General features: G+C 47.7%; 1 protein-coding gene across 3 annotated transcripts in view; it reads left to right on the top strand.

The window, feature by feature from the left end:
- The window catches only part of syt1a (synaptotagmin Ia), a 512,169-nt gene that overhangs the window by 228,096 nt on the left and 263,433 nt on the right, over positions 1-20,640 (top strand). Inside the window, exon 3 of one of the 3 annotated variants that reach the window (XM_059652600.1) lies at positions 9,810-9,926. The exons of the other annotated variants lie outside the window; for them this stretch is intronic. The gene's annotated coding sequence lies outside the window, so the exon portion shown is untranslated. The remainder of the gene's footprint in view (positions 1-9,809; positions 9,927-20,640) is intronic. 3 annotated transcript variants of the gene reach the window in all.

Genomic DNA, 20,640 nt, shown 5'->3' with positions numbered 1-20,640 from the left:
AACAGCAGTCCTTCCAACACAGACCACACCAAGCTTCACCCCAAGGGTATCAACTTCAAGGTTTCAGAAACCACTTTTAAATGGCTTTTCAACCATTCTCCAATGCCCCCCCCCCCAACAGGGAAAACAGTCCCAACTTCTTCAACCTATCCTCATCACTGAAGTTTCTCATTCCTCTAACCGCTGTTGTCAAACATTACTGTGCTCTCTCCAATGCTCTCTCCAAATACATCTTTCATGTAACGTGGCCCCCAATATTCTAGCTGAGGTCCAACAAATATCTTGTACAACACCAAGTCTTTGCCCTTGTAACCCATGCCCCTATTAATAAAGCTGAGAGCACTTTGTGCTCTCTCCTGCTCTCTCCCCCTGCTCTGCCACCTTCATTGATCTGTGCACATACATCGCCAGCTCCCTCTGCTCCTGCACATCCTTTAGAATTTATATTGTTTTCCAATGTCGATTTATGCTTCATATCCATTCCTTGCACAACTGCTAAAGTGGGGAAGGAGTGAGGGTGATGCATTGAACACCAGAAAAAGGTTTTATTTACTCTTCTTGATCTTCTCCTCGTTTTGAAGCTAGTTCTCTCCCATGCAGCACAGTTTGGTGTAACTGTGTCATGATGTGCAAACGGATGATGCTCTAACTGGGTTTTTCAAACAAAGGGTCCTGCTGAGACCAGCTGTTCTCCAACATCAAGTGGAAACAGCACTGGGAGAGAACAGCTCCCCTCCCCCATCCACCAAGCCCCTTCTCAAAATTTGTCTCCACATTGAACAGTTGCCTCAGCTGAGGAATGCTTCATCAATATTTGCTGGATTGCACAAGATCCCAATTGCAAAAGGCTTTCATTATTGATCTCTCCTCATTTTAACATCTTCTCAATATTTGTACCATGCCTCAGCTGAAGGGTTTCACAAATCAGGAAAAGATTACTTTTTTAAAAATTTACTTGTGGGATGTGGGCATTGCTGGCTGGGCCCAGCATTTGTTGCCCATCCCTGGTTGCCCCTTGAGAAGGTGGTGGTGAGCTGCCTTTCGCAGATTTCTGCAGTCCTCCTGCTGTGGGTTGACCCACAATGTCACTGGGGTTGGGGTTTTCCAGGATTTTGACCCAGCAACAGTGAAGAAAAGGTAATATATTTCCAAGTCAGGATGGTGACTAGCTTGGCGGGGTGGTGTTCCTATGTATCTGCTGCCCTTGTACTTTTAGATGGAAGCAGTCATTGTTCTGAGAAATACTGTCGAAGGGTCTTTGATGAATTTCTGCAGTGAATCAGATAGGGGTTGATAGGGGGGCTCTGGGACCTAACTCAGGGTCCACCATGTAGGTGACACTATTGTGATTATCAAACGCACAAGACAAGAAGAAACCCGCTGACACATAAGCAGCGTCCTCACTGGAAGAAAATTCACAAAGAAGAAGAGAGCAATAACCCAACTACCTTTCCTGGACGTAAGAACAACGGGGATCTCCAGACCAGTGCTGAAAGACCACCCACATGGACCAGATACTTAATAGTCCACAAACCAACAACCACCCTGCGACAGCTACTGACAAACATATAGGATCCCATACCAACAGCCAATAAAACTAACGTAATATACAAAATACCATACAAGGACCATGAGAAACACTACATAGGCCAAACCAGGAGGAAACTGACAATACAGATACGCAAACACCAACTAGCCACTGAGAGGCATGACAAATTCTTCCTGATCTCAATACACATGGACAAAGAAGGACACAAATTCAGCTGGGATAACACATCCATAATAGCACAAGTGAAACAGACATGCCAGGGAATTCCTGGAGGTTGAGGCATTCCAACCAGAACTCCATCAACAAACATATACAAATGGACCTGATATACAAACCACTGAGAAACAGAACTGGAAGTGATGCCAACCACCCCAGCAAACCAAGACGTATAAATAACAAGTGGGACAGAACACCGACGCTTCACCAGAGGCGCACTGACGGTGTTACCGAGCAGGGTAACGAAACGTCTGCAACCAAACACATCGGCTTGGCAAGCAAGTCTACAACCTCATCCACAACCCAAGCCACAAATCTTCTGGAAAGCCTTTGGTTAAGAAGGTGTTCAGCACGCTTGCATTCATTGTTCAGATCTTTGAGTAAATGTATTGAGACATCATGTTGAGTTTGTACAGCATGTTGGTGAGGCCGATCCTGGAATACTGTGTCTCATTCTGGCCATCCTGTTATATGACGGATGTTATTAAGCTGGAGAGGGTTCAGAAAAAATTAACCAGGATGTTGCCTAGAAAGGAGGGTTTGAATTATAAGGAGAGGTTGGATACGCTGGGGCTTTTTTCATTGGAGTGTAGGAGGTGGAGAGGTGACCGTGCTAAGGTTTATAAAATCATGAGGGGCATAGATAAGGTGAATGGCAGCTGTCTTTTCCCTCGTGTGGGGGGTTGCAAGACAAGTCAAGTGAGAGTAGAAAGATTTAGAAAGGAGTTGAGGGGCAAATGTTCACACAGTGTAGTTTGTATGAGGAAGTGGTAGATACAGGTACAATTACAAAGTTTAGAAGACATTTGGATAAATATATGAATAAGAAAGATTTGGAGGGTTATAGGCCAAGTGCAGGCAGGTGGTATTACTTTAGTTTGGGGTCGGCACAAACTGGTTGGATTGAAGGATCTGTTTCTGTGCTGTATGACTATGACTCTATCTTGTAGATAGTACACACTACTATTGCTGAGTCTTGGTGATGCAGGGACTATTTTTCTGTATTGTCCTTCTATCCATAGATTGGTATCCTTAATATCTAGAAATCTATGTTCCATCTTCAGCACACTCAATGATTGGACTTTCACAACCCCTGGGATAGAGAATTCTAAAGAGACATATCCCTCAGAGTGACAACATTCTTCTCCATCTCAGTCCTAGGTGTGAGTGGAAATGGACCAAAATCCATTCTGGAACATAGATGTTCATTTTATTAGATAAACCAGTGAGTAGTTTGGGCTCTTGAATGTACCACTTGGAAACATGGTGTAGGCTGGTCCAATAGAGGGATTCAAGACGCAGTTGGATGTTTTGTTTTTGGATAGTAATGATGTGCAGGGATTTGGGAAAAGGCAAGAGATTGGAGCTAGGTAATAGAGCCAGTGCAGAGCACACTGAGGTGAATGGCCTCCTTCAGCACCAGAAAATCTCTGCGATCCTGTGAAACTGAATGAAGTGGCAGGTTCTTTCTCGAGACACTGAAACAGAGTGGTTGGAGGAGGAGACGAGATGCACCGGGGTCAGCTGTGCCTTTGAGGGTCGATATGAAACCAAGAGGGCATAAAGAGGCCTGGGATAAGTGACAGTGGTCAGGGCAGACCCAGGTCTGGTAAAATTCAGTGCTGAAAGATCTCAGATATAGGGCAATGAACGGTTTCCTGGCAGTTTCACCAGATGGTGTCAGAAACAGTTTGTCGAGCTTTCATGGTTGAGATTTTCATGTGCCATGGGTAATCTTTCTGTAAATCTGGGCCGGATCTTTCCTGTTTGTTCCTATTCTACAGATTTACTGGTTCATCGAAGACAGCGATTGCTAAACAACATTTTCCCCAAAGATACATTAAACATTAAACAGAGTCAGCAATTTAACATCTACATGATTTCATTTGCATATCTTAATTGACTATTAATTACACATCAAAGCTTTTCGCAGACTTGTTGTAATATTTGAATAAATATTCATGAGAGTGAACACGTGCTAAAGAGTTTTGGTGGTTCAGTTAGATCTACATTAGGCAAAGTATGATCATGAAGTGGGGCTCATCGTTGAGTTGGTATATTTATAAAAGGTGGGGCTTAGGTGGCACACTGCTAGTGCCCCTGCCTCTGAGCCAGAGAGCAAGGATTTAAGTCTCACCAGTTCTGGAATTGTGAACTTACATATCTGAAAGTGTTAATTTGAAATGCTTTACCGACAATACAGTGCTTCCTGAAATGTAGATACAGCAGTTCTCTTGCGCACAGCAAGATCCCTCAAATGGCGCCAGAATTAAGAACCAGAAAATGGAGCTCTGCTGTTCTGTGGGATAGCACCATGGAAGCTTCTAACCCACCTGAGTGGCTTTTTGGGACCCCAGCTGAATGTCTTGACCAATAGCTGGCACCTCAGCACTGCACCCAGATTGTCAGTCTATGTTATTCCTTCAAGTCTCCAGAGTGGGGCTGTGGAATGAGGTCTGACCCAGGGTACAGGGCGAGTGAGGCCTGAGCCAGGGGGGAAACGGTGAGTGAGGCCTGACCCAGGGGAACAGGGTGAATGAGGCCTGACACAGTGGGGGGAAACGGCGAGTGAGGCCTGACCCAGGGGGAAACGGCGAGTGAGGCCTGACCCGGGGGGACGGGGTGAATGAGGCCTGACTCAGGGGGGAACAGGGTGAATGAGGCCTGACCCACGGGGGGAAACGGTGAGTGAAACCTGAGCCAGGGGGGAAACGGTGAGTGAGGCCTGAGCCAGGGGGGAAACGGTGAGTGAGGCCTGACCCAGAGGGGAAACGGTGAGTGAGGCCTGACCCAGAGGGGAAACGGTGAGTGAGGCCTGACCCGGGGGGACGGGGTGAATGAGGCCTGACCAAGGGGGGACGGGGTGAATGAGGCCTGACCCACGGGGGGAAACGGTGAGTGAAACCTGAGCCAGGGGGAAACGGTGAGTGAGGCCTGACCCAGAGGGGAAACGGTGAGTGAGGCCTGACCAAGGGGGGATGGGGTGAGTGAGGCCTGACCAAGGGGGGACGGGGTGAATGAGGCCTGACCCACGGGGGGAAACGGTGAGTGAAACCTGAGCCAGGGGGGAAACGGTGAGTGAGGCCTGACCCAGAGGGGAAACGGTGAGTGAGGCCTGACCAAGGGGGGACGGGGTGAGTGAGGCCTGACCAAGGGGGGACGGGGCAAGTGAGGCCTGACCAAAGGGAAACGGTGAGTGAGGCCTGACCAAGGGGGGACATGGACAGGATCTTTCCCCTTATGGGACTATCTAGAATCAGAGGTCACTATTTAAACATACAAAGTCTCCCATTTAAGACAAAAATGAGGAAACATGTTTCTCTCCAATATGGTTGTGAACCTTTGGAATTCCCTTTCTCAAAAGGCAGTGGATGCAGAATCTTTAAATATTTTTAAAGCAGAGGTCGGTAGATTCTTGATGGCCAAGGGGATGAAAGATTATCAGGGGATAAGAGTGACCTACTCTTGTTCCTTGTTTATAATTTCTGAAAAAAAAATCAACTCTGATCCACTTTTTAAAAAAACAGTCACCTCTAAATCTGCATATTTCTCCTTTGGAACCAGCAGCAGCTCATATTGAGAGAGATGCGCCTTTGATCCCCCAGTTGCGACTATTTTCCACAAAATGATTCTCCACATGAAGACGGAGCCGAGCCTCAGGGAGAGGTCACTGTCAGTAGATGATGCCGCCAAACAGTCCATCAATTATCGGCTCACCTCCTTTCTTCACTGTCTGTAGGAGACAGCACAAATAGAACATCCTCTGAATAGGCTCCAGGAGGCAAGCTCCAACTGATTCAAATAAATCGTTCTACTTTCAAGAAAATACTTCAGTACTGTATCTTTGTTCATGCTGTGGCTCGGAGCATTGTGTGAAAGACTCTGTTTATTGCCCATCCCCAAAGAGTCCAGAGGCAGAGCTGTGGTCCCTCGCCTCGAATCACTGACAGTCTCACTAAGCTACTTCAAAGGACAGCAGAGAATCAAACAGAAGCAAAATATTCTACATGTTGGAAATGTGATTTGTGAAAGCAAAAATCCTGGCAACGATTGGTGCATGAGGCATCTAAAGACTATGTTGTGTGACCTGCCACCAGTACCTTCTGGTGCATATATTTCTCCACATCCCCCATAAGACCAATTAGACTACGAGAAAAGACTTCTGTAGTAAACAAGAGCTGACGTTTCGGGCCTAGACCCTTCATCAGAGAGGGGGATGGAGGGAGGGAACTGGAATAAATAGGGAGAGAGGGGGAGGCGGACCGAAGATGGAGAGTAAAGAAGATAGGTGGAGAGAGTGTAGGTGGGGAGGTAGGGAGGGGATAGGTCAGTCCAGGGAAGACGGACAGGTCAAGGAGGTGGGATGAGGTTAGTAGGTAGTGGGGGGTGCGGCTAGGGGTGGGAGGAAGGGATGGGTGAGAGGAAGAACCGGTTAGGGAGGCAGAGACAGGTTGGACTGGTTTTGGGATGCAGTGGGTGGGGGGGAAGAGCTGGGCTGGTTGTGTGGTGCAGTGGGGGGAGGGGACGAACTAGGCTGGTTGAGGGATGCAGTAGGGGAAGGGGAGATTTTGAAACTGGTGAAGTCCACATTGATACCATATGGCTGCAGGGTTCCCAGGCGGAATATGAGTTGCTGTTCCTGCAACCTTCGGGTGGCATCATTGTGGCAGTGCAGGAGGCCCATGATGGACATGTCATCAAGAGAATGGGAGGGGGAGTGGAAATGGTTTGCGACTGGGAGGTGCAGTTGTTTTTTGCGAACTGAGCAGAGGTGTTCTGCAAAGCGGTCCCCAAGCCTCCGCTTGGTTTCCCCAATGTAGAGGAAGCCGCACCGGGTACAGTGGATGCAGTATACCACATTGGCAGATGTGCAGGTGAACCTCTGCTTGATGTGGAATGTCATCTTGGGGCCTGGGATGGGGGTGAGGGAGGAGGTGTGGGGACAAGTGTAGCATTTCCTGCGGTTGCAGGGGAAGGTGCCGGGTGTGGTGGGGTTGGAGGGCAGTGTGGAGCGAACAAGGGAGTCACGGAGAGAATGGTCTCTCCGGAAAGCAGACAGGGGAGGGGATGGAAAAATGTCTTGGGTGGTGGGGTCGGATTGTAAATGGCGGAAGTGTCGGAGGATAATGCGTTGTATCCGGAGGTTGGTAGGGTGGTGTGTGAGAACGAGGGGGATCCTCTTGGGGCGGTTGTGGCGGGGGCGGGGTGTGAGGGATGTGTCGCGGGAAATGCGGGAGACGCGGTCAAGGGCGTTCTCGATCACCGTGGGGGGAAAGTTGCGGTCCTTAAAGAACTTGGACATCTGGGATGTGCGGGAGTGGAATGTCTTGTCGTGGGAGCAGATGCGGCGGAGGCGGAGGAATTGGGAATAGGGGATGGAATTTTTGCAGGAGGGTGGGTGGGAGGAGGTGTATTCTAGGTAGCTGTGGGAGTCGGTGGGCTTGAAATGGACATCAGTTACAAGCTGGTTGCCTGAGATGGAGACTGAGAGGTCCAGGAAGGTGAGGGATGTGCTGGAGATGGCCCAGGTGAACTGAAGGTTGGGGTGGAAGGTGTTGGTGAAGTGGATGAACTGTTCGAGCTCCTCTGGGGAGCAAGAGGCGGCGCCGTTACAGTCATCAATGTACCGGAGGAAGAGGTGGGGTTTGGGGCCTGTGTAGGTGCGGAAGAGGGACTGTTCCACGTAACCTACAAAGAGGCAGGCATAGCTGGGGCCCATGCGGGTGCCCATGGCCACCCCCTTAGTCTGTAGGAAGTGGGAGGAGTCAAAAGAGAAGTTGTTGAGTGTGAGGACGAGTTCAGCTAGGCGGATGAGAGTGTCGGTGGAGGGGGACTGGTCGGGCCTGCGGGACAGGAAGAAGCGGAGGGCCTTGAGGCCATCTCCATGCGGAATGCAGGTGTACAGGGACTGGACGTCCATGGTGAATATGAGGTGTTGGGGGCCAGGGAATTGGAAGTCCTGGAGGAAGTGGAGGGCGTGGGTGGTGTCACGGACGTAGGTGGGGAGTTCCTGGACCAAAGGGGAGAAAATGGAGTCCAGATAGGTGGAGATGAGTTCGGTGGGGCAGGAGCAGGCTGAGACGATGGGTCGACCAGGGCAGGCAGGTTTGTGGATTTTGGGAAGGAGATAGAAACGGGCCGTGCGGGGTTGGGGAACAATGAGGTTGGAGGCTGTGGGTGGGAGGTCCCCTGAGGTGATGAGGTCGTGAATGGTGTTGGAGATGATGGTTTGGTGCTCGGGTGTGGGGTCATGATCGAGGAGGCGGTAGGAGGTGGTGTCGGAGAGTTGGCGTCTGGCCTCGGCGATGTAGAGGTCAGTGTGCCATACTGGCGTCTGGCCTCGGCGATGTAGAGGTCAGTGACTCCTCCCACTTCCTACAGACTAAGGGGGTGGCCATGGGCACCCGCATGGGCCCCAGCTATGCCTCCTCTTTGTAGGTTACGTGGAACAGTCCCTCTTCCGCACCTACACAGGCCCCAAACCCCACCTCTTCCTCCGGTACATTGATGACTGTATCGGCGCCGCCTCTTGCTCCCCAGAGGAGCTCGAACAGTTCATCCACTTCACCAACACCTTCCACCCCAACCTTCAGTTCACCTGGGCCATCTCCAGCACATCCCTCACCTTCCTGGACCTCTCAGTCTCCATCTCAGGCAACCAGCTTGTAACTGATGTCCATTTCAAGCCCACCGACTCCCACAGCTACCTAGAATACACCTCCTCCCACCCACCCTCCTGCAAAAATTCCATCCCCTATTCCCAATTCTTCCGCCTCCGCCGCATCTGCTCCCACGACAAGACATTCCACTCCCGCACATCCCAGATGTCCAAGTTCTTTAAGGACCACAACTTTCCCCTCACGGTGATCGAGAACGCCCTTGACCGCGTCTCCCGCATTTCCCGCGACACATCCCTCACACCCCGCCCCCGCCACAACCGCCCTAAGAGGATCCCCCTCGTTCTCACACACCACCCTACCAACCTCCGGATACAACGCATTATCCTCCGACACTTCCGCCATTTACAATCCGACCCCACCACCCAAGACATTTTTCCATCCCCTCCCCTGTCTGCTTTCCGGAGAGACCATTCTCTCCGTGACTCCCTTGTTCGCTCCACACTGCCCTCCAACCCCACCACACCCGGCACCTTCCCCTGCAACCGCAGGAAATGCTACACTTGTCCCCACACCTCCTCCCTCACCCCCATCCCAGGCCCCAAGATGACATTCCACATCAAGCAGAGGTTCACCTGCACATCTGCCAATGTGGTATACTGCATCCACTGTACCCGGTGCGGCTTCCTCTACATTGGGGAAAGCAAGCAGAGGCTTGGGGACCGCTTTGCAGAACACCTCCGCTCAGTTCGCAAAAAACAACTGCACCTCCCAGTCGCAAACCATTTCCACTCCCCCTCCCATTCTCTTGATGACATGTCCATCATGGGCCTCCTGCACTGCCACAATGATGCCACCCGAAGGTTGCAGGAACAGCAACTCATATTCCGCCTGGGAACCCTGCAGCCATATGGTATCAATGTGGACTTCACCAGTTTCAAAATCTCCCCTTCCACTACTGCATCCCTCAACCAGCCCAGTTCGTCCCCCCCACCCACTGCATCCCAAAACCAGTCCAACCTGTCTCTGCCTCCCTAACCGGTTCTTCCTCTCACCCATCCCTTCCTCCCACCCCTAGCCGCACCCCCCACTCCCTACTCACCTCATCCCACCTCCTTGACCTGTCCGTCTTCCCTGGACTGACCTATCCCCTCCCTACCTCCCCACCTACACTCTCTCCACCTACCTTCTTTACTCTCCATCTTCGGTCCGCCTCCCCCTCTCTCCCTATTTATTCCAGTTCCCTCCCCCCATCCCCCTCTCTGATGAAGGGTCTAGGCCCGAAACGTCAGCTTTTGTGCTCCTGAGATGCTGCTTGGCCTGCTGTGTTCATCCAGCCTCACATTTTATTATCTTGGAATCTCCAGCATCTGCAGTTCCCATTATCTCTGTAGTAAACAAGATATATTTTGTTGTATTTTATTCAGCTCCAAAGCCCCACTCTGGAGACTTGAAGGGATAACATAGACTGACAATCTGGGTGCAGTGCTGAGGTGCCAGCTGTTGGACGAGACATTCAACTGCGGTCCCAAAGAGCCACTCAGGTGGGTTAGAAGCTTCCATGGTGCTATCCCACAGAACAGCAGAGCTCCATTTTCTGGTATATAATTCTGGCACCATTTGAGGGATCTTGCTGTGTGCAAGAGAACTGCTGTATCTACATTTCAGGAAGCACTGTATTGTCAGTAAAGCATTTGGAACTTCCCCAAAGTAATAAATGACATGTCGTAGTGACGCATGTTTGTTCTGTTAAATGAGCATCACTGGCTGGGTCAGCATTTCTTGCCCGTCCCTAGTTGCCCCTTGATAAGGTGATGATGAGCTGCCTCTTGAACCACTGCAGTCCCTGTGCTGTGGGTTGACCCACAATGCCCTGAGGGAGGGAATTCCAGGATTTTGACCCGACAACACTGAAGGAACGGTGACTTATATGGAGAGGGTGGATAGGCTGGGACTACTTTCGCTGGAGCTTAGGAGGTTGAGGGGTGACATTATAAAGGTTTATGAAATTGTGAGGGGAGTAGATAAGGTGATGTAGCCAGTGTCTTTTCCCTAGAGTGGAGTATTTCAAGACTGGGGGCATAATTTTCAAGTGAGATGAGAACGATTTGAAAAAGATATGGGGATGATTTTTTTTACGCAGTGTGGTTCATGTGTGGAACGAACTACTGCTTTCCGGAGAGACCACTCTCTCCGTGACTCCCTTGTTCGCTCCACACTGCCCTCCAACCCCACCACACCCGGCACCTTCCCCTGCAACCGCAGGAAATGCTACACTTGTCCCCACACCTCCTCCCTCACCCCCATCCCAGGCCCCAAGATGACATTCCACATTAAGCAGAGGTTCACCTGCACATCTGCCAATGTGGTATACCGCATCCACTGTACCCGGTGCGGCTTCCTCTACATTGGGGAAACCAAGCGGAGGCTTGGGGACCGCTTTGCAGAACACCTCCGCTCAGTTCGCAAAAAACAACTGCACCTCCCAGTCGCAAACCATTTCCACTCCCCCTCCCATTCTCTTGATGACATGTCCATCATGGGCCTCCTGCACTGCCACAATGATGCCACCCGAAGGTTGCAGGAACAGCAACTCATATTCCGCCTGGGAACCCTGCAGCCATATGGTATCAATGTGGACTTCACCAGTTTCAAAATCTCCCCTTCCCCTACGGCATTCCTAAACCAGCCCAGTTCATCCCCTCCCCCCACTGCACCACACAACCAGCCCAGCTCTTCCCCCCCACCCACTGCATCCCAAAACCAGTCCAACCTGTCTCTGCCTCCCTAACCGGTTCTTCCTCTCACCCATCCCTTCCTCCCACCCCAAGCCGCACCCCCAGCTACCTACTAACCTCATCCCACCTCCTTGACCTGTCCGTCTTCCCTGGACTGACCTATCCCCTCCCTACCTCCCCACCTACACCCTCTCCACCTATCTTCTTTACTCTCCATCTTCGGTCCGCCTCCCCCTCTCTCCCTATTTATTCCAGTTCCCTCCCCCCATCCCCCTCTCTGATGAAGGGTCTAGGCCCGAAACGTCAGCTTTTGTGCTCCTGAGATGCTGCTTGGCCTGCTGTGTTCATCCAGCCTCACATTTTATTACCAGATGAAGTGCTGGATGCAGAAACAGTTACAATGTTTTGAAGACATTTGGTTAAGTAGATGGAGAGGAAATGTTTGGAGGGATATGGACCAAGCACAGGCAGGTGGGGATGGTTTAGTTTTGGATCATGTTCAACTGGTTGGACCGATAGCATGTGTTAGTGATACCCTGGTAGTGTGTGGTTGGACTGAAGTGTCTGATTCCCACTGTATGACTCTATGACTATAATTCAGGATGGTGAGTGGCTCAGAGGGGAACTTGCAGAGGGTGATGTTCCCATGTATCTGCTGCCTTTGTCCTTCTAGATGGAAGTGGTAGTGAGTTTGGAAGGTGCTGTGTGAAGATCTTTGGTGAATTTCTGCAGTGCATCTTGTAGACAGTACACACTGCTGCTACTGAGCGTCAGTGGTGGAGAGAGTGGGATGTTTGAGGATGTGAGGCCAATCAAGCAGCTGCTTTGTCCTGGATGGTGTCAAGCTTCTTGAGTGTTGTTGGAGCTGCCCCCATCCAGGCAAGTGGGGAGTATTCCATCATACTCCTGACTTGTGCCTTGTAGATGGTGGACAGGCTTTGGGGAGTCAGGAGGTGAGTTACTCATCACAGTGTTCCTAACCTCTGACTTGCTGTTGTAGACACTGAGTTTTCATGGCAAGTTCATTTGAGTTTCTGGTCAATGGTAACCCTCAAGATGTTAAATGTTGGGGCACTAGTGATGGTAACATCATTGAATGTCAAGGAGCGATAATTAGATTCTCTCTTATTGGTGATTGTCATAGCCTGGTATTTGTGTGGCACGAATGTCACTTGCCACTTGTCAGCCCAAGCCTGGATCTTGTCCAGATCCTGCTGCATTTGAACACGGACTGCGTCAGTATCTGAGGAGCTGCAAATGCTTTATTTTTTGATTTTTTAAAATTGCAGTCATGTGTATTTAAGTACAGTGAAAAGCTTTTTTCACACGTAGTACAAACAGATCATGATAGGCAAGGACATACTGATCCTAGGGTGCTTAGACATAGTGAGGCGTACAGCTAACACTGCACAGGAGATGCTCCGGCTTCCTCCCACAGTACAAAAGTTGTGCAGGCTAGGTGGGTTGGACATAGTACCTGGGGATATGTAAGATAGGTGGATTAGCATTGAGATATGTGGGGTTTCAGGGATAAGGTAGGGAGTTGGATCTGGGTGGGATGCTCTTTGGAAGGTCAGTGTGGACTCAATGGACCAAATGGCCTGCATCCACACTGCAGGGATTCTATGATCAGCATACCTTTTTGCATCCTGAAGTTCCACCAGTGCTCCCTCAACATTTGTTCACTGTCCCGAGCCCAGCTTCCCCTTTCTTCCCCACACAGTCCGACTTGTGGAATATCTTCTCTCTTGCGTCAGCTTGAAAGAGAACAAAAAAAAACTTGTTTCTAATGGGACTGACTTTTACTTGACTTGAAGTAGTTTGATGTGAAGCAATGTAAATGACTTGGTAATTATACTGTACTTGTTAGCAGCTATTTACAAAAATACTGAAAGCGGTGTTATAAATAGACATCTTCAAAGACTCGTTGTAAAGGCTTACCATCTCATTTGTATCACAACGCACCTTAACCACTTCGTAATCAAGGATTTTCACCTTAAAATGATCTCATCACATCAGTAAATGAGCTCCAACCTTAACAATGCCAAATAACGTAAACCAGACTGTAACTAAATCACATTCCACAGATCTGAGGAAGGGTCATTGGACCCAACGTTAACTGTTTTCTCTTTCACAGATGCTGCCAGACCTGCTGAGCTTTTGCAGCAATTTTGTTTTTGTTTCTGATTTTACAGCATCCGCAGTTGCTTTGGTTTTTAAATCACAGCCCAGTAGGTTTCAGTTGAAATACGTTTGGGCAGAGATGTAAAACTGAACAGTTGATTCACCAACATAAAGTGTAGAGCTGGATGAACACAGCAGGCCAAGCAGCATCTCAGGAGCACAAAAGTTGACGTTTTGGGCCTAGACCCTTCATCAGAAAAGGGGGATGGGGACAGTGTTCTTTCTCTCTCTACTTATTTCAGAACGCTGTCCCCATCCCCCTCTCTGATGAAGGGTCTAGGCCCGAAACGTCAGCTTTTGTGCTCCTGAGATGCTGCTTGGCTTGCTGTGTTCATCCAGCTCCACACTTTATTATCTTGGAATTCTCCAGCATCTGCACTTCCCATTATCTCTGATACAGTTGACTCACCAATGTCCGTTTCATTTCTCCACTTGCAATCTGTGTCACTGTGTATGCCACTAATTCAGAAAGTGGGCAACAAAGAGAGAGTCTTACATTCTTATAGCGTCTTTCATGACAGCTAGATTTATCAAGCGGCATGACAGCCTGAGGCACTTTTGTACTGAAGCCACAATTTTAATGTGGGAAAGGCAGCAACCAATTTGTACAGAGTAAGCTCCTTGAAAAGGCAAAGCAATAAAGAGCTGGCAGTGTGTTTTTTGAGGAGTTACTTGAGGCATTAGTATAGGCCAGGGCATTGCTTTGATCCAAAATAAAGTCATTGGATTCTTTATATACTCATCTGAGACATTGCCCTTCAATATAATGTCTGATCCACAGGACAGCACATCATCATTCCTGAACTGCTCTCTCAGTTCAGATTTTTGAGTTGTGAATTCTGTGAGCTTTCCTGACAACCTGCTGTTCCTGCATGCTCGCCTTCTGGGATTCATGCCCTTGCTTCTTAGAGCTCTATCCCCTCTCACCTTTTAGACAACATGCTGCTTCTTAATTCTTCCTGCAAAATGGATAATTTGATGTTTTTCCACATTATACACATCATTGCTCACTCATTAAACCTATTGACATTTTTTCATATTCCCTTAATAACTTTCTTTCCTCCTTATCTTTGTATCATCAGCACATTTAGTTGCTAAACCTAGGTCATTTCACTGAAGTCATTTATACAATTATAAACAGTTGAGATCCCTGCATTTATCCAAACACCCAGCTATAACTTCTTTATAACAACTTGTAACACTTTGCCAATGACAGAGTTTTGTTTTCTTTATTCATTCAGGGGATGAGGATGTAACTGGCTCGGGCAGCATTTATTGCCCATCCCTAATTGGCCAGAGCACACTTATGAGTCAACCACATTGTCATTGAATCCCTATAGTGTGAAAGTAGGCCATTTGGCCCATCAAGTCCACATCAACCCTCCGAAGAACGTCCCACCCAGTCCATGCCCTACCCTAACCCTGCATTTTCCACCTTAGACACTATGAACAATTTAGCATGGCCAATGCACCTAGCCTGCACATCTTAGGACTGTGGGAGGAAACCAGAGCGCTCGGAGGAAACCCACGCAGACACAGGGAGAATGTGCAAACTCCCCATAGATGGATACCCGAGGGTGGAGTTGAACCCAGGTCTTTGGTGCTGTGAGGATTGGACCCATTGCAGTGGGTCTGGAGTCACATGTCGGTCAGACCAGGTAAGGATGGCAGCTTCCCTCGCTAAAGTACGTTAGTGAACCATGATGATAAACTGACTGGTCCGTAGTTTCTTTCTTTCTGTCATCTACCTTTTTGTGAATAAATGAGTTACCTCCAGGTTTGCCCAATCCAGGAGTATTTGGTTTTACTCACAAATACTATCCTCTGAGCTACAGCTACCACTGATAATCAGAGACTAGAATTGGCAGATGAGATTAAAGTGTTGAAGACTGAGGAGTGACCTTATAGAGGTTTATAAAATCATTAGGAGTGTGTATAGGATGACGATCCAAAGTCTTTTCCCCAGGGTAGGGGAGTCCAAAACTAGGGGGCATAAGTTTAAGGTGAGAGTGGAAAGAATTAAAAGGGACCCAATCGGCAACTTTTTCAGACAGAGGGTGGTGCATGTATAGAATGAGTTGCCATGGAAGTGGTGGGGGATGGTACAATTACAACACTTAAAAGGCATCTGGATGGGAACATGAATAGGAGAGGGTTTAGAGGGAAATGGGCCAAATGCTGGCAAATAGGACTAGATTAATTTAGGATACCTGGTCAGCATGGACAAGTTGGCCAAAGGGTCTGTTTCCTTGCTGTGTATCTTTATGACTGTGATGGGTTATGTAGAATTACAGAGAGTTTAATGCACACAATCTGCTCATTTGATCCAATTTGTTTTATCTCCAGCCTCGGGGGAGACATGTGGGCTCAGTCATTAGCACAGCTTTGCACCAGGGTTCAGCAATGTCCTTTAGGGAAGGAAACTGCCATCCTTACCTGGTCTTACATGTAACTCCAGACCCATAGCAGATTGGGTTCAATCCTCACAGCACCGAAGAACCAGGCTCGATTCCACCCTCGGGCGACTGTCTGTGTGGAGTTTGCACATTCTCCCCGTGTCTGTGTGGGTTTCCTCCGGGTGCTCCGGTTTCCTCTCACAGTCCAAAGATGTGCAGGCTAGGTGGATTGGCCATGTTAAATTGTGTTCAGGGATGTGTAGATAAGGTGAGTTATAGGGGGATGGGTCTGGGATGCTTTGAGGATCAGTGTGGACTTGTTGGGCCGAAGGGCCTGTTTCCACACTGTAGGGATTCTATGGTCAAATCTCCTCTTCCTCTCTCCTGCATTTCCCCAGTTCCCCTGAAATGTCTCTGATCTATTTTATTTGCCTCAAACAGTCTGTCTGTGAGGAGGGAGTTTATCCCTGGATCTGCAGAGAGTCTGCTCGATAAACTCAAGAGGGAACATTGTGCCAGGAATTATTCACAATCCTCCAGCTAATTTAAAAAGTTCCAGTAGGCTGTTCTTTGCCTTTCTGTTCTATTCATCTCTTTCTAAATCCAGGCATCATTTTTTAATCACCTTATCAATTTTCCTTCCAAGCTTGGAGGATTTGTATACATGAACACAAAGGTCCCCCTGCTTAGCTACACTTTTCAAAATCCTGCCCTTTATTGCGCTGTCTTTCTGTCTGACTCATCCAAAAGTGTATCAGTGAGAAAGGGATAAGAGAATGTTCAACATACTGACTGCCTCCATCACCTATCTAGTGGATGCTGAGTAGAACTTCCCTTGTGATATATTTTGTCCAAACCATAAATGTGTTATTGTTAAATTTCACTCTACTTCACATTATCAAACCCCTCAAAAAAGAGCAGTTCCTGCATCAGTTAAAAATGGACACAGAAGGTCAGATGACATCACTGACAGTGCAGTGTTCCCTCAGCACTGACCCTCCGACAGTGCGGTGCTCCCTCAGCACTGACCCTCCGACAGTGCGGCGCTCCCTCAGCACTGACCCTCCGACAGTGCGGCGCTCCCTCAGCAATGACCCTCCGACAGTGCAGCACTCCCTCAGTGGGGGCTTTAGCCTGAATTTTGGCTGGCCAGGATTTGTTGCTTGTCTCTTGCCCCTTGAGGAGGTGGGGGTGAGCTTCTTTCTGAGACCCCTGCAGTCCATGTTCTGTGGATTGGCCTACAATGCCCTTCGAGGGGAAATTCCAGGATTTTGACCCAGTGACACTGAAGGAACAGCAACATATTTCCAAGTCAGGATGGTGAGTGGTTTGGAGGGCAGCTGACTGTCTCCTTCTCGAGGACAACCAGGGATGGGCAATAAATCCTATTCCAGCCAGCAATACACCTTTATCTTGAAAAGAATCCAAAAAAAACATTAGCTCTGTCAGTTCACAACTTAACTTTTTCTGAGTGGGTGATATACTTTCTCCATGAATGTTCTGTACTGTTAAATAAACCAGTGAACTGAATATATTCATAAATCTAACTAGGGCAGAGGAAGGTGCTAAAAAAGGAAGTCGCAATAACAACATATAAACCATGAAGCAAATCTTTATATAAATTAATTGAAACCCCATTTAATTTATTCAAGCATTTGTTTTCTTCATTGTGTCCTTGCTTTCCAATCACAAGAGACACAGAAGTTGAGATGAAGAGCCTTGTAGTTCACAATGATAAATAATTTCTTACTTCCACCATCATTCCTAACTCACTCACTCAATGATATGCATAAATAACAAGAAGCAACATGAATATTCAATAGCAAAGACCTAAAAAAACACAGGCCAGAGCTCTCTTCTGCAATTCATTGTTTCCCTTCAACAAGATATTCGAGATTAACACTGAAATTACAAAACAACTCTTGTAGAGCAGTTAAAAACACAGAAACCCAGAGAGGGAGGGCATTAAGGGAGGAAAGCATTCCAGATTATGTTTAGTTAATGTACATCCCTATCACCCTGAACCTAGGGATATTTCTCGCATGTTGGAGTAGAGATTGTTCAGTGTTGGGTTTTATTTTCTGACACACTGATAAATTCATCAGTACCTCATCTTACACATCTACCATTTTAAAATCTATTTCTGCTCATCCCAAATTGCCCTTGAGGAGGCAGCGGTGAGCTTATATATACCCATATAGATATATATATTAGGGACTTAATCAGTACACTGGCTTTATTAATCACCAACAATTGAGGACAATATCAATCCGATCTTCAGAATTCTCAAATCACCAACAGCAGTCATTTTCAATCATTTATTATCTTGACTGTTCTGTCAAATTAAAGAGTATCGTTACCACCTTGGCTGTGTTTGCTCCCAGCAGACCTGACCTATTTTCCACTACTAACACCTATTCTACATCTCTATCTACACTCTGTTGTCAGTCCCTTGGTGTTTTTGCTTTGAACTCACTCACAATCTGTTTCACTCACTCATCCTCCCCCTTTGCTGACAGCATTAAAAAACCCACCATTTTCCAGCCCCCTTCATTTCCAAAGAAGAATCTTCAGTCTCAAAACGGTGCTACCACACCTGCTGAGTTTTCTAGCGATTTCAGTCTTCACTTTAGATCTCCAGCATCTGCATTGTTTTGCTTTTATTCGAAAGCTTGATAAACAGCTGCATTCTTTACTTACTGATTATCACAGCTTTACCCATCAGGTTCTTGAGCTCACCACATTGATCTGCACATTGCTTCGACCATTCAAGATGAAATGGACAAGGCATGGTCCAGTCTCCCCTGGCCTGGGACTGCCAATGAGGCTGATCATCAGACAATGATACCATGGCACAGGGAGTCGCCAGGACAGGGGCCAGGGTAACTGATGTTGGCGAATAGTATTAATTGACTCATGACAGTCAACAGTAAGATCACAAAGTCCTCGCCATGTGGGGCCAGAGTGATAGACCAGCTGGCATTTCCCTGCCTGTTCAAACTGTGTTTAGTGTTAAAGGGACTCGCTCACACAGAATGAAAAATGGCTGAAAAATATCTGCAGCAACAGAATTCACTTTAAAACAGCAGATTACACTCTGAAACTTTTCACTTTCTGGTGCAAAATACACATCACTTACCAAAATGGCATTTACCCCCAGGTTGCAATCTTGACACTAATATGTGATATTCTCCAATTGTTGCCAACCAATAGTTTTACTCCAGGTAGACTATTTTCTCCTTTAGGTAAACGACAATTCCATTCTCAAACGTTTCACGCAGCATGTAACAGAGAAACAAGTGTGTGTCTCCACCATGGCACCCTGCCTCTGCAACACGTTCCCATTCTTCATTACAAATTTCTACTTAAACTACTTCGCCTGGCAACAAGTTCCACATTTGTATTGCACTCTTTGTGAAGAATTTCATCTTAAGTTCTTGTTCCATTTAATGGCACTGTGATAGTAATGAAGGAAGTAGATGCTGAAGCTGGTAACTGGGGACACGGAACAAGCGGCTGCTTTGTCCTGGATGGTTTCAAGCTTCCTGAGTGTTGTTGGGGCTGCACCCATCCAGGCAAGTGGGGAGTCTTCCATCAAACTCCTGACTTGTGCCTTGTAGATGGTGTGCAGGCTTTGGGGAGTCAGGAGGTGAGTTACTCACCACATTATTCCTAGCCTCTGACCTGCTCTTATAGCCATTGTGTTTATAGGGCGAATCTAGTTTAATTTCTGGCCAATGTCACACAGAGATTGAGGAGAACTGAAGAAATGTTATTTTGTTTTGCAGTTAGTTATTAGAGTGCAGAATGATTCACCTCAAGGGGTATGAGGCAGTGACTGAGGCATTATTTGAAACAAAATTTGGTAGAGGGATCGAGTTTCGGAGCCATGAGGTCAAGTTGCAGCTGTACAAAACTCTGGTGCTGCCGCACTTGGAGTATTGTGTACAGTTCTGGTCACCGCATTATAAGAAGGACGTGGAAGCATTGGAAAGGGTGCAGAGGAGATTTACTAGGATGTTGCCTGGTATGGAGGGAAGGCCTTATGAGGAAAGGCTGAGGGACTTGAGGCTGTTTTCATTAGAAAGAAGGTTAAGAGGTGACTTAACAGTATAACAGTGACATACAAGATGATCAGAGGGTTAGATAGGGTGGATAGGGAAAGCCTTTTTCCTCAGATGGTGATGGCCAGCACGAGGGGACATAGCTTTAAATTGAGGGGTGATAGATATAGGACAGATGTCAGAGGTAGGTTCTTTACACACAGTAGTAAGGGCATGGAATGCCTATCTGCAACAGTAGCAGACTTGCAAAGTTTAAGGGCATTTAAATGGTCATTGGATAAACATATGAATGATAATGGAATAGTGTCGGTTAGATGGGTTTCAGTTTGGTTTCACAGGTCAGCGCAACATCGAGGGCCGAAGGGCCTGTACTGCGCTGTAATGTTCTATGTTCTATGTTCTATTTTCTAAAACTCAAAGAGAGGCAAGGCCTCTTCTGGAGTACTGTGTCCAATTCTGGTGGCCCTGTTAAAGGAAGGTTAGTATTAAGCTGGAGAAGGTTCAGAAGAGATTTACCAGGATGTTACCAGGAATGGAGGGTTTGAATTGCAAAGAGAGGCTGAAACTTTCTTCACTGGAGCATAAAAGGTTGAGTTTCATAAAATATTGAGGGGTACAGATTGGATTAAAGGCAGGTGCCTTTTCCCTAAGGTGGGCAATTTCAAGACTAGGGAGCATATTTTTAAATTGGGAGGAAAAAGATTTAACAAGGCTATGAGGGGCAATGAAGGCGTACGGCATGCTTCCATTCATCGGATGGGGTATTGAGTCCAAGCGCTGGCAGACCATGTTACAGTTGTATAGGACTTTGGTTCGACCACATTTGGAGTACTGTGTACAGTTCTGGTCGCCACATTACCGAAAGGATGTGGATGC

The sequence above is a fragment of the Stegostoma tigrinum genome, chromosome 18 (assembly GCF_030684315.1).
Source record: "Stegostoma tigrinum isolate sSteTig4 chromosome 18, sSteTig4.hap1, whole genome shotgun sequence".
NCBI classification, from domain to species: Eukaryota; Metazoa; Chordata; class Chondrichthyes; order Orectolobiformes; family Stegostomatidae; genus Stegostoma; species Stegostoma tigrinum.
This window is presented reverse-complemented; position numbering and strand designations above follow the sequence as displayed.